The 13,710-nt window shown below is 40.0% G+C and overlaps 1 protein-coding gene across 4 annotated transcripts in view; it reads left to right on the forward strand.

Moving 5' to 3' along the window:
• LOC131677313 (uncharacterized) overlaps positions 1-13,710 on the forward strand; it is a 456,877-nt gene that overhangs the window by 239,148 nt on the left and 204,019 nt on the right. The gene's annotated exons all lie outside the window — the stretch shown is intronic.

Below are 13,710 nucleotides of genomic sequence, written 5' to 3' on the forward strand. Positions count from 1 at the left end.
TAGGGATCTATTTCAAAAAATACTAACTTAAAATGTGGAATTATAATAGAATAGAATGGAATGGAATACATCTTTTTTAGAATATTTCGTTAGCGAAATTCTAGCGTCTGTTATTCGCTGTGTGCCGACATAATTAGTTTGTGGCTCACGTCTGTTTTCGGTTTGCTATTTCATCTTTACCTATAAAAGAACGTACACCGATTTGTTGCATTATTATTCGAGATCTGGTATCTGCATAATTCGCTTTAGGTGGCAAGAATTGCGATTTACTGACGATTGGAACAGCTATGACGACATACTGTCCATAAGAGGCAGGAGCCATAGACCGCAAAGGAGAATCGTACTGTTGCATTAGATTGCAGTGAATTGTGTTGAATTGTGCTCGAGGATTGTTAGATAAGAGAATCTAATCTAGCAAACCGGGAATATTTTGTTGAATTATTGTTAAAGATAATGTTTGTAGTCTCTACCTGCTTCAAATTCGAAAAAAGTTGCACCAAAAAAAAGTAAATGAATTTAAAAGTGCGTCAAACCTCAGAATCAAAGAATTCGCATTAGAAAAAACAAGGTTATTTTGGAAGACGACAAAATGTTCTCCTGAATATTTTATTAATAGGCTAAACAAACCGTGTCATTTTGCTTGTAAATATTCCTAGCTTTAATAGTTATTTTGAAGTATTGAAATTTTACCCCAAAATATTTTCGACAATTTATAATTATTGTATCAACTATGTAATTTGACTCGAAGCCGACACCCGTTTAATTTTGATTTATCATTATTGAGAATGCAAACCACATGCATTCTAACAAGCGATCCGTCATAATGCAGAATGAGGCTGATTAACAAAAAGAATTTGCGCAAATATAGATTGCTTTCTTCTTACCGCACAATATGACCGTGTATCAACATGCTTCTCATTCGACTAGCGAACGACGAATGTGGCACGTCACACAAAAATGCTTGCGGGACTTATATAACTTCCTAATATTCGATTAGATCTCTTAGATGCACCGTATTGACGGCTCTGGCTGAAATAGACGGGTTTTCTACGTCGCTTTCGAAAGTTTTTACGGTATTCATAGAAGTCATACCAAATTAATGACTATTTTCCAACTGATTAGTGCAAATATAATGCTATTTCGTTCAGTACAATAAAAGCTACAAACGTTAAAAAACTTCAACCCTCGCAATTCTTCCGAAATTTACAAACCTATAAATTAAAAAGTAAATCACCAGTCACAGCAAAAGAATGAGGAAAAGTTGTATCAGATTCCCTAAAAGTTACTAGTAATGAGTGCATTCTGATGGAGATTTTTCAAAATAGTAAAGTGCATACCAAGCCTCGGAAAGGAATCGCATATCGCCAGTTGCGGCTCTGAAGGACATTCGGATATAATTCGGATTCGGATTTATATAAAAAATTGTAATCGCTGTACTCTACGACGAATCCGTCTTCAAGAAAGTTACAAATATCATCGAGCAAGTGAACAACCCATCCGAAGCCTCAAGCAACAAACAGTGTCCAGAATCCAGGTCCGTATGCTTCCCGACCAGGTGCTAAAAAATCTCGATGGATGTATTTTGATTGACGATGAAAACTATGCGGTAGCCGATTTCAAACAAATTTCGTGACTCAAATTTTTCGCCAATTAAATCACCAAAAATTATGATATGGAAAGGGATCTGTTCCCGTGGCAAGAAATTCAGCGTTTTTGTGACATAACACCACGAATTAGGAGATGAAGGAATTTCCCAACCAAACAGATGTTAATTTTCATTTAGTCCCATGATGTAGGGTTCGTTTTGGACAAACTTGCCAGCTGCCCTTACAGCAAGGATGTGTTACAATCAGACTTCCCATTAACATCGACAAGTTTGTACCTATGTACAAAATTGTGTGCAAGCATTCAACTTCAAACATGCTTCGTCTCGATGTACGGGTTCGCCTCGAACATCGAACCTAAACGAATGATGTACAAACTCTAGTTCAAACATCCGTGTACGTACACCGGGTGCTTACGCGAGAACGATTCACACAAGGCAAAAAGAGTCAACGCTAGTGATGATGAGAGTGAAAAAGAGAAAACTGGTGTCACGAACCTATGTGTACGCACACCGTTCACGTACATAGGGTTCGGTTGTGCAGGCGAACATGTGCGCGTGTTTTGGTACGAAATAGCGTGTTTGAGTTCGTACACAAAGGGTAGGTTAATTATGAACACAGAACCAGAGCGAACATTGTGTACAATGTTCATTTGGAAAGATTGGTTACAATGATACGATGGAGTTCAGTTTATTTCAAAAGAGCAGAACCAATCAAATTGTTTCCAGCTCCCTCCAATGGCGAAGTATTGGGTGGCATTGAAGGGGAAACTGAAGATGAAGAGCGCATTGGTCGGATGAATCATTAGCAGGACAAGACCGTGACTGAAGAAGAATGATATCAACAGAAAAATGCTTGGATGTTTTCGAAATAACGATAAATGATTTTCTTGAGCTATTTTCGAGAAATAAAATGTTTTTTACCTTTGTTTCATCTATAGAAAATTATTTAATTGGAAGAAAAGTTATGCAAATACATGCATTTGAAAGTATTTCATTTCCATAGAATCCAGTCTATATTGTTGGTGGCGACGTTGTTGAAATTTTCCCTTTCGTGAACAGACATATGGACGATATGCCTACTATGGAAAACAAAAATGTGCGTTAAACTACTTGCCGTGAGCGCCAATTTAAAACGCTGATTGACAGCAACAATCAGTTCCGGTAGTGGCTACAGATTTCTTGCCAGATTGCCAGTATTTTCCCGGTACTATTGGTACTGAGGGTGCCAGTACTGTGGAACTAGTTCTCGCTATAAAATATGGGCACCAGGAAGTCTAATTATAAAGGTACCATACAATCAACATTAGAGTACCATAAAGATACCATAAAAATACCTAGAAGTATCGTAAAAATACCATAAAAGTACTATACAGATTAAAGAAAAGTTTTCTTAAAATTTTCTGAAGTATCAGCAAAACACCGTAAGAGAACGCTGGGGATCCCATAAAACTATCATAAAAGCTCACGAAGAACTACAAAAATCCTCGAAAGTATAAAAAATGCCTTAGATATTTAAGAAGTACTATAAAAGAAACATAAAATAGTCATACAAATATCATAAGAGTACCTACCATAATAATACGATAGAAGTACCGAATTGATACCACCATATCATTAAAAACTATGAAAACACCATGCAATCACCATAAAAATGCCTGGAAAATACCATAAGAGCACCATAGTAGTCCACTAAAGAACCATAAAAGGTCGTAAAAAATACCAAAGTGCTATAAAATTATAACAAACTATAAAATTATTATAACAAACCATAACCAAAGGGATTTTCCTGAAGAAGAGGCACCAGTCCAACTCTGTTAGTCATTTCTGTACAAGATTACCAAGCGCATTCACTAAAAATCGTTTAATTTCATCTCCGAACAGATTTTAAGCGGAATATGCCAAAAGATCATGTGGATCCTGGCCACAATAAAGACACTGTTCAGTATCTTTCCTATGACCATTTTCCTCACGAGGTTCTCCGCACTTACCACATCGTGCCTTATTAACATAATTGGTGATCGTATGACCCAACTTTTCTACTTTCTGACAGTTCATGATCCGATGTTCGAAAAAGCGAACGGGTAGAGGAACCTCGTTCGTATTTATGTGACTAGGCTGAGCAGACCCGACAAAGACATTTGATAGAAGTTTGAGGGTCGATAAGTCTTCATCGATACCGAACGCCATTGCTCGCATTCTGAGCGAAGCGGGAAGAGGTTGAAACAGCCAACTCCATACTTGAGATAGTCTTCGACGGTTAGTCTCGATTCGGTGACCATACACCATCAATCTCCACGTTTCGTGACGGTACATATACGCGATACTCTAATGTGAAGAGTTCTTCGCAAGTAACCGCGCGTACTTACTTCAGGTCATTCGAATCAAACACAGACCTTGTTTGATCTTAGCTTTGTGAGTGTGACCAGGCTGAGCTGACCCGACTATAACACTTGATAGAATTCTGAGGAGCGATCAGTCGCCATGGATAGCGAACGCCATTGCTCGCATTCAGAGCGAAGCGAGAAGTGCTTGAAACAAACAACTCCATACTTGAGATAGTCTTCGACGGTCAGTCTTGATTCGGTGACCACACCATCAATCTCCACGTTTCGTAACGGTACATAAACGCGATACTCTAATGTGAAGAGCTTATCGCAAATAACCACGTGTGCTTATTTCAGGTCATTCGAATCAAACGCGGATCTTGTTTGATCTTACCTTTGTGAGTTTGGTTACAACTGAATACCGTTTTGTTTAACTTTGGGTCGGAATCAAGGGCCAGTCGACTGGGTAGGGGTAGAGGTGGCTTATGTTTACCTTATTTTTCGTTCACAGAGAAACATATTTAAAATGGTGATTCAAATAGCATTTTGTTAGCAAGTTACAGAGTACTTACACCCCTCCTTACGAGTCGCTTAGTTCCTGACAACCAGAAGCAATCTTATCAATTCGTCGCACCCTTCGTTCAATCGCAAACACGCGCGATCCTTGAAAGTGAAGATATGGAAATCATCTCAAGTATCAACAAACATTTCATTTAATACCAGCTCGATGCTCAATCGTTATTTGGTTAACTCGTCAGAATGGGCACGGCATAAAGCCCGCAAGTCATCATTTACTCTTCGCTTTTGAAATAGAGAGAGAAAAAAAGCTCACAATGCAGAAAAAAAACTGAATTAATCACTGCAAATTCGAGTTTTCCCAGCTCGAAATGAGAAGCTCGCGGACTTTACCGGTACTAATGATGATAATTGCGGGCCATCCATCATCCATCGTTATTTAACGGAGTGAATTTTTCAATAGAGCTTAACCCGGTAAAGCCCCCGTGAATGTTTGTGCCGGTCGCTCGGAGAAGAAAGGCAGGCTGCGGATGCTGCTGATGCTGAAAAGTTTGCGTATATAGATGCAAACATTTACCCCAAATTGTGATTCTTTTTTTTTCGTGCGAGACGATGTAACCTTGCTACACCCAAAACAGAACCGGGAGGAATCACCTGCAATAATGCAAGAAGTTGTTGACATGGTAACATGACAGTCAAACTCGAACTCGCGTTCCTGCAAATTATGCGCCTGAATGCTGCACTGTTTCGACATTTGGGAGCCGATCGGTAAAAGTCAGTGTGTTAAAAACATAACAATGCTCTGCTAAGTGGCCTGTGTCGAGTAAGCCAGGTGTAGGTGTTTGCTGATTTAAAGCAGATGGAAATTGCTCTTGCAATTAATGCAGCAAGATGCAGTTTTGGGTGTATCTGCATTTACAACACGTAAAGCAAGGATCAAGTAATGCATCCCCGAACCAACCAACTACTTGCACTGGGTCTATCTGATGTTATGTAATTTTAAACGCGCTTGCCAGAGGAACATAATCCTACATGAGTATGACGCGGTGCGGTGAGATTAAAAAAAACCTGCCGCATTCAGTTACTGCAATGTTTGAAGAACCAATTAAAATTGGATGATGCAACGGGAGGAAAATTTGACATGTAAAGGTGCCTTTTTCTGAAAGCTCGGTCTGTTTGTTTTCATAATGTGAGAATTCTTCCGAATAATGGAAACCGCCATTTTCGCCAGATAGCCCGAAAAGGTTGTTGCAGAATTTGAACAATTTTAAAATGCGGAGAAAGTACAGTTTCAAAGGAACTAATGCGAAAATAGTCTTTTTCCTGTCATGACCTATAAAGTCCCCCATTTCCTATCAACGTGGCAAAATTCTCGCTGAACCACAAAATATAAACTTCGGTGAGAGGAAAAAGTTAACGAAAATAGCCCGAACGACCGTAACCTCTACGGTTAAGCCGTTGATTGACGTTCCTGGCCTGATCAAAATACCTCCGAAAAGGTCGACCCGGCAGCACCCATCAAGGCCATGGAAGTATTTACGCACATTAAAATCCCATCAGTCGCTGCTGCTGGCCGCATGTCAACCGGAGAACGTTGAAAACGCACACATACACTCACGCGCGTGTAAATATAACCTATTAAAAGGACCATCATTCCGGTGCAGCTGGACAAAGGCCACACCAGCCAGTCCCCCCAGGCGTCAGTGTCAATGGCTGGGCCCGTCGCTAAGCAGACATAAAATGTCATTTTATCACCACCAAAGTGTTGGCGGGCGCTACTTGGGTCGAGATTTTCCCAGCAATCACCGTGCTGTGAAGTGGAAAACGCACTCCCGCCGCCGTCGGCGATCGATGGAGCATCTATTTTCACTTCTTCCCTCCCGCATCCGTAATCCAGTAGTGGTTCTGGCCCCGCCGCCCGGCTGTCGCCTGCCTGAGGTTGGTATTTTTACGACAGCTCATCGATCGCGCTGCAGCTTTCCGATTCTCAGCCTGGCACATCAACTTCAACTAAGCGTGAGTCGGTTATGTGATTGAAATATGGCGTTTTGTCCACCCTTTCTGTCTCTCTCGTTCGCTCGCTCGCTCGTTGACGTCAGCTGCCGTATGTCGCTTAAAAAGGATGACTTGGTCGGAGTGTGGTTTGTGGAACGGTGGGGGCTATAAAAGTTGATGCTGTGATGGGAGTTCAATTGTGCGGGGTCTTGCTTTGATGGTCGGTCCGTGTAGGATCGTAAAATAGGACCGGCATTGTCTTAGCGAGGCATCGTACGACGAGTAGAAAGTGGCTGAATGGTGTCTTTTTGTGATGGAGTCACGTATATGCTATGATTGTTTTTTTTTTCTTATTTCGTATTACATACTTCATTTAAATGACATACCTAGCCCCATAAATGACATAGGTGCATTGTGGAAAAGGGAAACTGAAATGGATGTTTAAAGCAAATTGTTTTCTAATAAATAAGATCGAAAAATCCGTCATTTTCGAATGGCTGTTCAAATTGGAAAAACCAAAGAATAAAATTGCCCAATTAGATAGGGGCGCCACGTTAGGCCTAATTACATTAAGCCTAATTACGTTAGGTATAAGAAAAACATCTAAGATAATCATATATTATTTTTTGATTATAGTGGTTGCAACCTTAGTTACCGTTTGTTTCAATTTAAACAAAAACAAAAACATAATTTGCACGAAAAACTTTGGGATGAACCATCTGCGCAGCAGGTGTTTATATTTTTTGAATAAAATACCGCAGAATTTTTCATTCTTTGTATCATGAGCTGTTCATCAAGGCAAATATATTCTATGCAGAAAAAGGTGTCGTGTCTGTATGAAAGATCCTATCAAAACGACAAATTTAGTTTCTAAATTGACTTCGCTTACAAAATAATTTGTCCAGATTTCTGCATTCTTGCCTACGTTTCGACAGTTTATATTTGTCTTCTTCAGGGACAAAAATAAAGTGTCGGAACGTGGCAGAGATAGCATAAAGCTGTCCAGTTTATTTTAAGGGTTACATGCCGAACAAACTTATTGGGAGTTTAACTGTTTCAAAAATATTCTTATCCTTAGAAGAATCTCTGTACGAAGTAGTTTAAGAGGATCAGTACTATCGCTGGCTTTGAAAATTCTGTGCGCAATGTCAGAATATTGCAGCAGTTTACCTTCTGGCTATTAAATGGGGATTATTGGGGTTGTTACTTTTCCAACATTACTGGCAACTCCTGTAAGGAACTTTTTCTGTTCTTTCCAAGTTCAGCAAATGAAAGTTCTTCTCAGAGGTCTTCGAAGTATGTTTCACTAGAAGACAAAAGATCGAATGTGTTTTCCTGGACAAGTGCTACAAGCGTTCTTATGACGATCTCTTGAATTTGTTCCCGCACAGTCTTTATGTGGGACATGTCAAGAAATCATATGGAGTCTGGTCAGAATAGAGGAACTTTTCTGTAACGTCCGTACAGCTATTTTTCTCACGAGACTGTCCGCACTTTCCGCACTGTGCTTTACTGTGACAGTTGATGGCCGTATGACCCCATTTCTTACTTAGGCCGTTCTTGCTCGGTGGTACAAAAATGCAAACAGTCAGAGAAACCTTGTTAATATAGACATGGCTCGGGAGGTGAAACCTGGTGAAAGGCACTCGAAAGCAGTCTGATGGGTGATAAGTCGTCATCCCACGAACGATACCGAAGGCTATCGAGTCTTCCAAGGTCAGTCTCGTTTCGTTGATCACACCATCAATCTTCACGTCTCGTGATGGTACATTTACATGATGTTCTAATGTGAAAAGCTCATTGCAAGCAATCACATTTACTTTCTTCAGGTCAGACCAATCAAACGAGACCCCTGTTTGGTCGTATTTTTGTGATTTGTGTAACAACTGAATACCGTTTTGACATGTATTTAACGATTTGCAATAGCTATGGGTCGAAACCAAAAGCCAGATCCTTCGTGGTAAATCTTCGCTCAACAGTGAATGAGGGGTTTGTTTGGCATGGAAGAAGGTGGTTTGCGCTTACATTACGCGTTACATTATCGGAGATAGGTATGGTTCTTTACTAGGATGGTGAAAAAATGAGAACTTTCTTCTATTTCTAGAACTTCCAATTTCAGAAAAAGAGTTCGCAGTCCTTTACATTAGAAGACAAAATATCAAATAGGTATTCATGGACAAATGACACAAGCTCTTCGAAATATTTTTGCTTGAGAGTGCCAAGAATATTCTTTTAATCATCGTTTGATTTTATACCCGTACAGTTTGCACGCAGGACATGTAAAGGGATCTTGTGGATTCTGGCCAGAATAGAAACCTTTTCAGTGACATTCAGACCACTATTTTCCTCATGAGTCTTTTCACAGTAACCTTTCCGTTCTTTGCATGTTGGTGGCCCTACTTTTCCCCTTAAAAGTAAGTCATAATCCGTGGTACAAAAAGGTAAATTTTCTTAAAAAAAGTCTGATGGGTGATAAGTCTTCAACCTATCTACAAACGATACCGTACGCAATTGTTCGAATTCAAAGATCTCAACTGGTTGAAGCGAGTTGGCCTCGAAACGGCCTACTCTGTACTTCCAGCGAGCCTACGACGCACAGTGGCGGATCTTCAAACAAAAGTCGGACAAAACCTCAAATGTTACCTAATTTGGCTGAAAATCACAAATTAAGCAAATTTTGAGGTGCTGAGCTCATTGTTGATGTCAAAAGCCGGAAAATATTAAATGCATTTTTCCATACAGTGTCATTGAACCTTTCTTATAACTATGATCCCGTTTTCATGATAGATTTTCCGTTACTGTTCACCAATGTCAACAATATGATAAAAAATGAAGAACACTACTTTAAATCCATTGTATAACGTGTTGGTTTACTGTAGATGTCTAACTATTTTAAACAAAACACCATGCGCCTCCAAATCAGCAACAAAGCTTCAAAATCTCCTTAAAACTTTTTGCGCACCTAGGCGCAGAACAAGACTATGATATTCGAAAAGTAGAGGTTATTTCTCATAGAATGTATACTATGTGACCGTTCCGAAATGATTCTGAAATTTGTACAGAATACATTAGTGAAAAAAGTATTTTCGATCTGACCACCTCAAACATATTTAAACTAAAAAGTTATAGTTGCAAGCAAATTTACCAAATGTATATTATTCACTAACCAAGTTCTTTCGTTCCTCTACACAATTAAACTAGTTTTGTTAAAATCGGACCAAAATCAAAAGAGCAACATGCATTTGAAGTGAACAGAGCAATGGTGGTTTCGGAAATGAAAATCATCAATAAGTCCGGACTTTGCTACGTTTAAACTCATGTTAAAAATCGTGTTCTTATCCAATGATCATAAAATTTTGAATATACATCATTCAATACATGAGAAATTTAGGAAAAATATAAAATAACAATATTTCAAAAATAAATTTTTGAGGTTTTGGCCAGCCTCCAGCCACTGTGCGACGGTCAGATTGGATTCGGTGACCACACCGTTAATCTCCACATCCCATGAGGGCACATATACGCGATGCTCTAACCCGGTTTGGTCTTACTTTTGTGATTTCCATTGCGGCTGAATATGGTGTTATCTGGTCGTTAGCGAGTTGCATCCCAAATTTGAGTCGAATGCAAAGGCCAAAGCCTAGATCGTTCCTAGTAAGTCTTCACATACCATTGAGTGAGAGTTTTGGTTTGGCCGGGAAAAAGGTCTTTTGAGCTTATGCCCTTTATGCCCTGCTCATTTTGTTTCGTAAAGAGAGAGAGTGAGAGATGGGAGAGATAAGAATATTACCGGAAACTGGTAAAGTTCTTCATCAAACAAGGTGAATAAATGCAAAATTCCTTCTCCTAGAATTTCCAAATTCAGAAACAGAGTTCACTGTCCTCACTAGAAGACAAAATATCAAATTGGTTTACAAAATCTCTAAAACCATATGCGAGGCTGGGAAGCTGCATACAATGTAATACACCATCCCTGCTCCTACAATGGATTTTCCTGGACAAGTGGCACAAGTTCCACGAAGTTTAGAAGATTGCCACGAATTATTCGTACGACTTTCTTCAGTTCGTAGGATTCGCTCTCAAATTTATAGTACTGCTCTGATGTTCAAATAACTACCCTGAAGTTTTTCGGAAGTAAAAAAGTTTGACGAACATTTTTGAAAATTTTAAACAACTTCTTGAATGTTGTAGGAATGTTAAGATCGCTCGGATGTTCTTGGAATCTAAATAATATGAATCACTTGAATATGTAAACTACTCCGATTCATGAACCTGAGTAGCGGTACTAATTTTTGTTCGTGAATGTTGTTCACGTCAGCTAGTGACTTCCCTGAATGCTGTAGGAATTTCCTGAGTTTCGTATAGATTTTCTGAATTAGTATCGTTCTAGTGAATTTCTTAGAAACTTTTTGAATTTTTTAGGTTCCTAATGAAATCTGTTCCATGAAGTTTGCGGGATATTCCGGAAACTTGACTACTATCTGAAGCTGAGGTTTCATGGAATTCTCAAGAAGGTTGAACAGATAGTTTTAAATAAATATTTTTTTTTGGGTGAACCCATAGGCAGGATTCGAACCTGCAACCCTTGGGACTTCTGCCCAATGCACGAACCCTTATGCTATCCCTGGGCTATGATGACATTCTAGAAAGAACACATGATTATTGTATTGGCGACAGTGATCGTTGATCTATATCTAGCGGGGTAATTAAATAGATAAAATGTGTTGGGTGGCGCGGCGGTTGTGTTGGGTCTCGCTTCAGAGGCAGTGGAACGATAGCTGACGCCAATGCGCGATAAGCATGTGTTATTCCTGGGACGTCATCGTACCCCAGGAATAGCATAAGGGCTTGTGCATTGGATCGGAGTCCCAAGGGTTGCAGATTCGAATCCTGCCTTTGGGGCGATTTTTTCACATAATTGCTTTCGTTTAACTCATCATTTCGATCCGTAATTTGTTCTGAAGTCTACAGATTTCCCTGGTCATTGCAGGAATTTTTGTATGTTCGTTAGACTTTATTGCATTTGTTAGGCTTCCATGAATTTCGGAGCGCTTCTGTGTCATACCTTGAACTACTCTGCGTCTTAGAACCACAAGGAATTTTAAAAATATCCCGAAAATGTCTAGCACTTCCGTTGAAAACGATGGCCAAAGATTCATGGCAACTCATCCTTGGTCGTATAGCTTTCCAAGATGCTGTAGAAGATACTACTGTATGGACTATTTTGAGTATTGCCCTGAATTCTTTACGAATTTCCGCAGTTCATTGGATCATTCCCCCTGAGATTCATTCTCTAAAGTTCGAAGAATTACCCTGAAGTACATAGAAATACCTAAACTTGGTATAGCCTATTCGAAATTTGCAAGTCATCCGTGAATGTGTTATAGTAAGCTCGTTCGTTATTCTGTACAGTGACGCATCGTTTATGATGAAAATTTAAATGACTTAAAAAAAGAGGCCGGTATGTTTGTTTTTGTATTTTTCTTTTTTTTTGTTGTGTTTTCGACTGTTTATGTTTTATTTCTTTAGGTTAGGAATCGGCGTTTAAATTTAAATGACTAGAAAAAAAGAGGCCGGTATGTTTGTTTTTGTATTTTTCTTTTTTTTTTGCTGTGTTTTCGACTGTTTATGTTTTATTTCTTTAGGTTGGGAATCGGCGTTTTGTATTTTTCGTTAATCTCCACTGCGTTTTCGTTTTCTAATCAGGCCACCGCCCGTACCCGCTGTCTTCGACCACAAAGTGCTCGATACCCGCGCTTCTTCCGACAGTTTGCTAATGAGTTTTTTCTTTATTCTTTATCGCAGCATAACGAAACAAATCGGTCTCACGCATTCACCGCGTGATATCGAAGTCAGCGTCTTTTTGGCGTCAGCGATTCCCTTCGCGAAGCGGGAAAATCCCTTCGACAGATTAATTACCAACTTTTTTTTCGCCAGTTGCCGAATTCAAATCAGACCTCAAGTCGAAAAAAAACTGCCTCCAACGACGACGACGATGATGATGATGCAGCAGCAAGATCCGCGTCAGTAGATTAAGGAGCGGACCCCTCCCCAATACCGAGAAGTACTTTTCCTGTCGATTAGTCTAGCGAGCCTCTGTCGTCGGCGGGGGCTTTACCGTTCACCACCAGGTTTAGATTGACTTCTTGCGTGACCGGAGTAATTTGGGACTGATGACTGCCCTCCCCCTCTCGATTCCAGCACTGGCTATTGTACATGCTTAGCTGATCTGAAGTTATGTGCTAACAGGGGGAGGTTGACGACGAAATGGCGAAATTAATAACTGAAAGTACTTGTTCTATGGCTCGAACCTACGGTCACATAACTGCGCCAGTAGGGTATCACTTTTTCCCAGTGACGGTGGGCAATGATTTTGGATTACGGGTGATTTAGGTGGATTTCTGCCGTGAGGGGTGCTTTGGCATTAGATTGTTGTGTCCGGAGTGGTGTAATTAGGCTAAGGAGCAGCACCAGAAGCGATATTAATTTTCTGGAAAACTACCGAATGAGGCCGGCTGTATTAAAGCTAGGAAATTAACGGTTTGCGGGGGCCGGAATGTTGAAGTGATAATAGCTAAGAATGCTGCATATTTGGAACAGTAAGTAAGATTAGCGTTAGTAGTTAAAACAACCTTGAAATGCCATTTCCGATGGTCGGAATTTTGATCTGCCATACGGCTATCACCTCAGTCAGTTAACCAACGCAAGGGACGTCTGTTCATTTGAATAACTAAATAGCTGCTCATTCAAACTGTTGTGGTGCACCTAGCAATTGTAAATGCAAACCACAATTTCCACAGACCTTCAATTCTCTCAAGGCCACTGCCAGTAGTATCGCATGCGAGTCGGCTTCCATCCCCACCAATCGGAAGTGGAGGTGAAGTTGAAATGCTCTAATTTTATGCAGCTTCAATTACCTGCTTACTGTTCAAATTTTCTGGGGAAAAGAGAGATAGAGAGAGAAAAAGACAGAGAACTCGGTAATAGCACAGGAACACACACACACCCTGGTGCTCAAGTGAGAATTGAATAAAAATGTAAATATTGGTCGCACGGAATTAGACTACAGCACGGAAAGTTTTTCCTCCCTTGGTACTTTTTTTTGTTGCTTACGCTGTCGAATTAGTATGATGTAGCTCGTATTATAGCTCGTAGAGAAAGGTGTGCCTCAGCGAAGGGAATGAAAAATTACAGGCTTTATACAGAGAGATTATTGGTTTCCTGGTAAAAGTGAAAAGTCGAGGATCGGGCGCATTGCATGTTGGCAAA

Source organism: Topomyia yanbarensis, chromosome 1 (assembly GCF_030247195.1).
Source record: "Topomyia yanbarensis strain Yona2022 chromosome 1, ASM3024719v1, whole genome shotgun sequence".
NCBI lineage: Eukaryota > Metazoa > Arthropoda > Insecta > Diptera > Culicidae > Topomyia > Topomyia yanbarensis.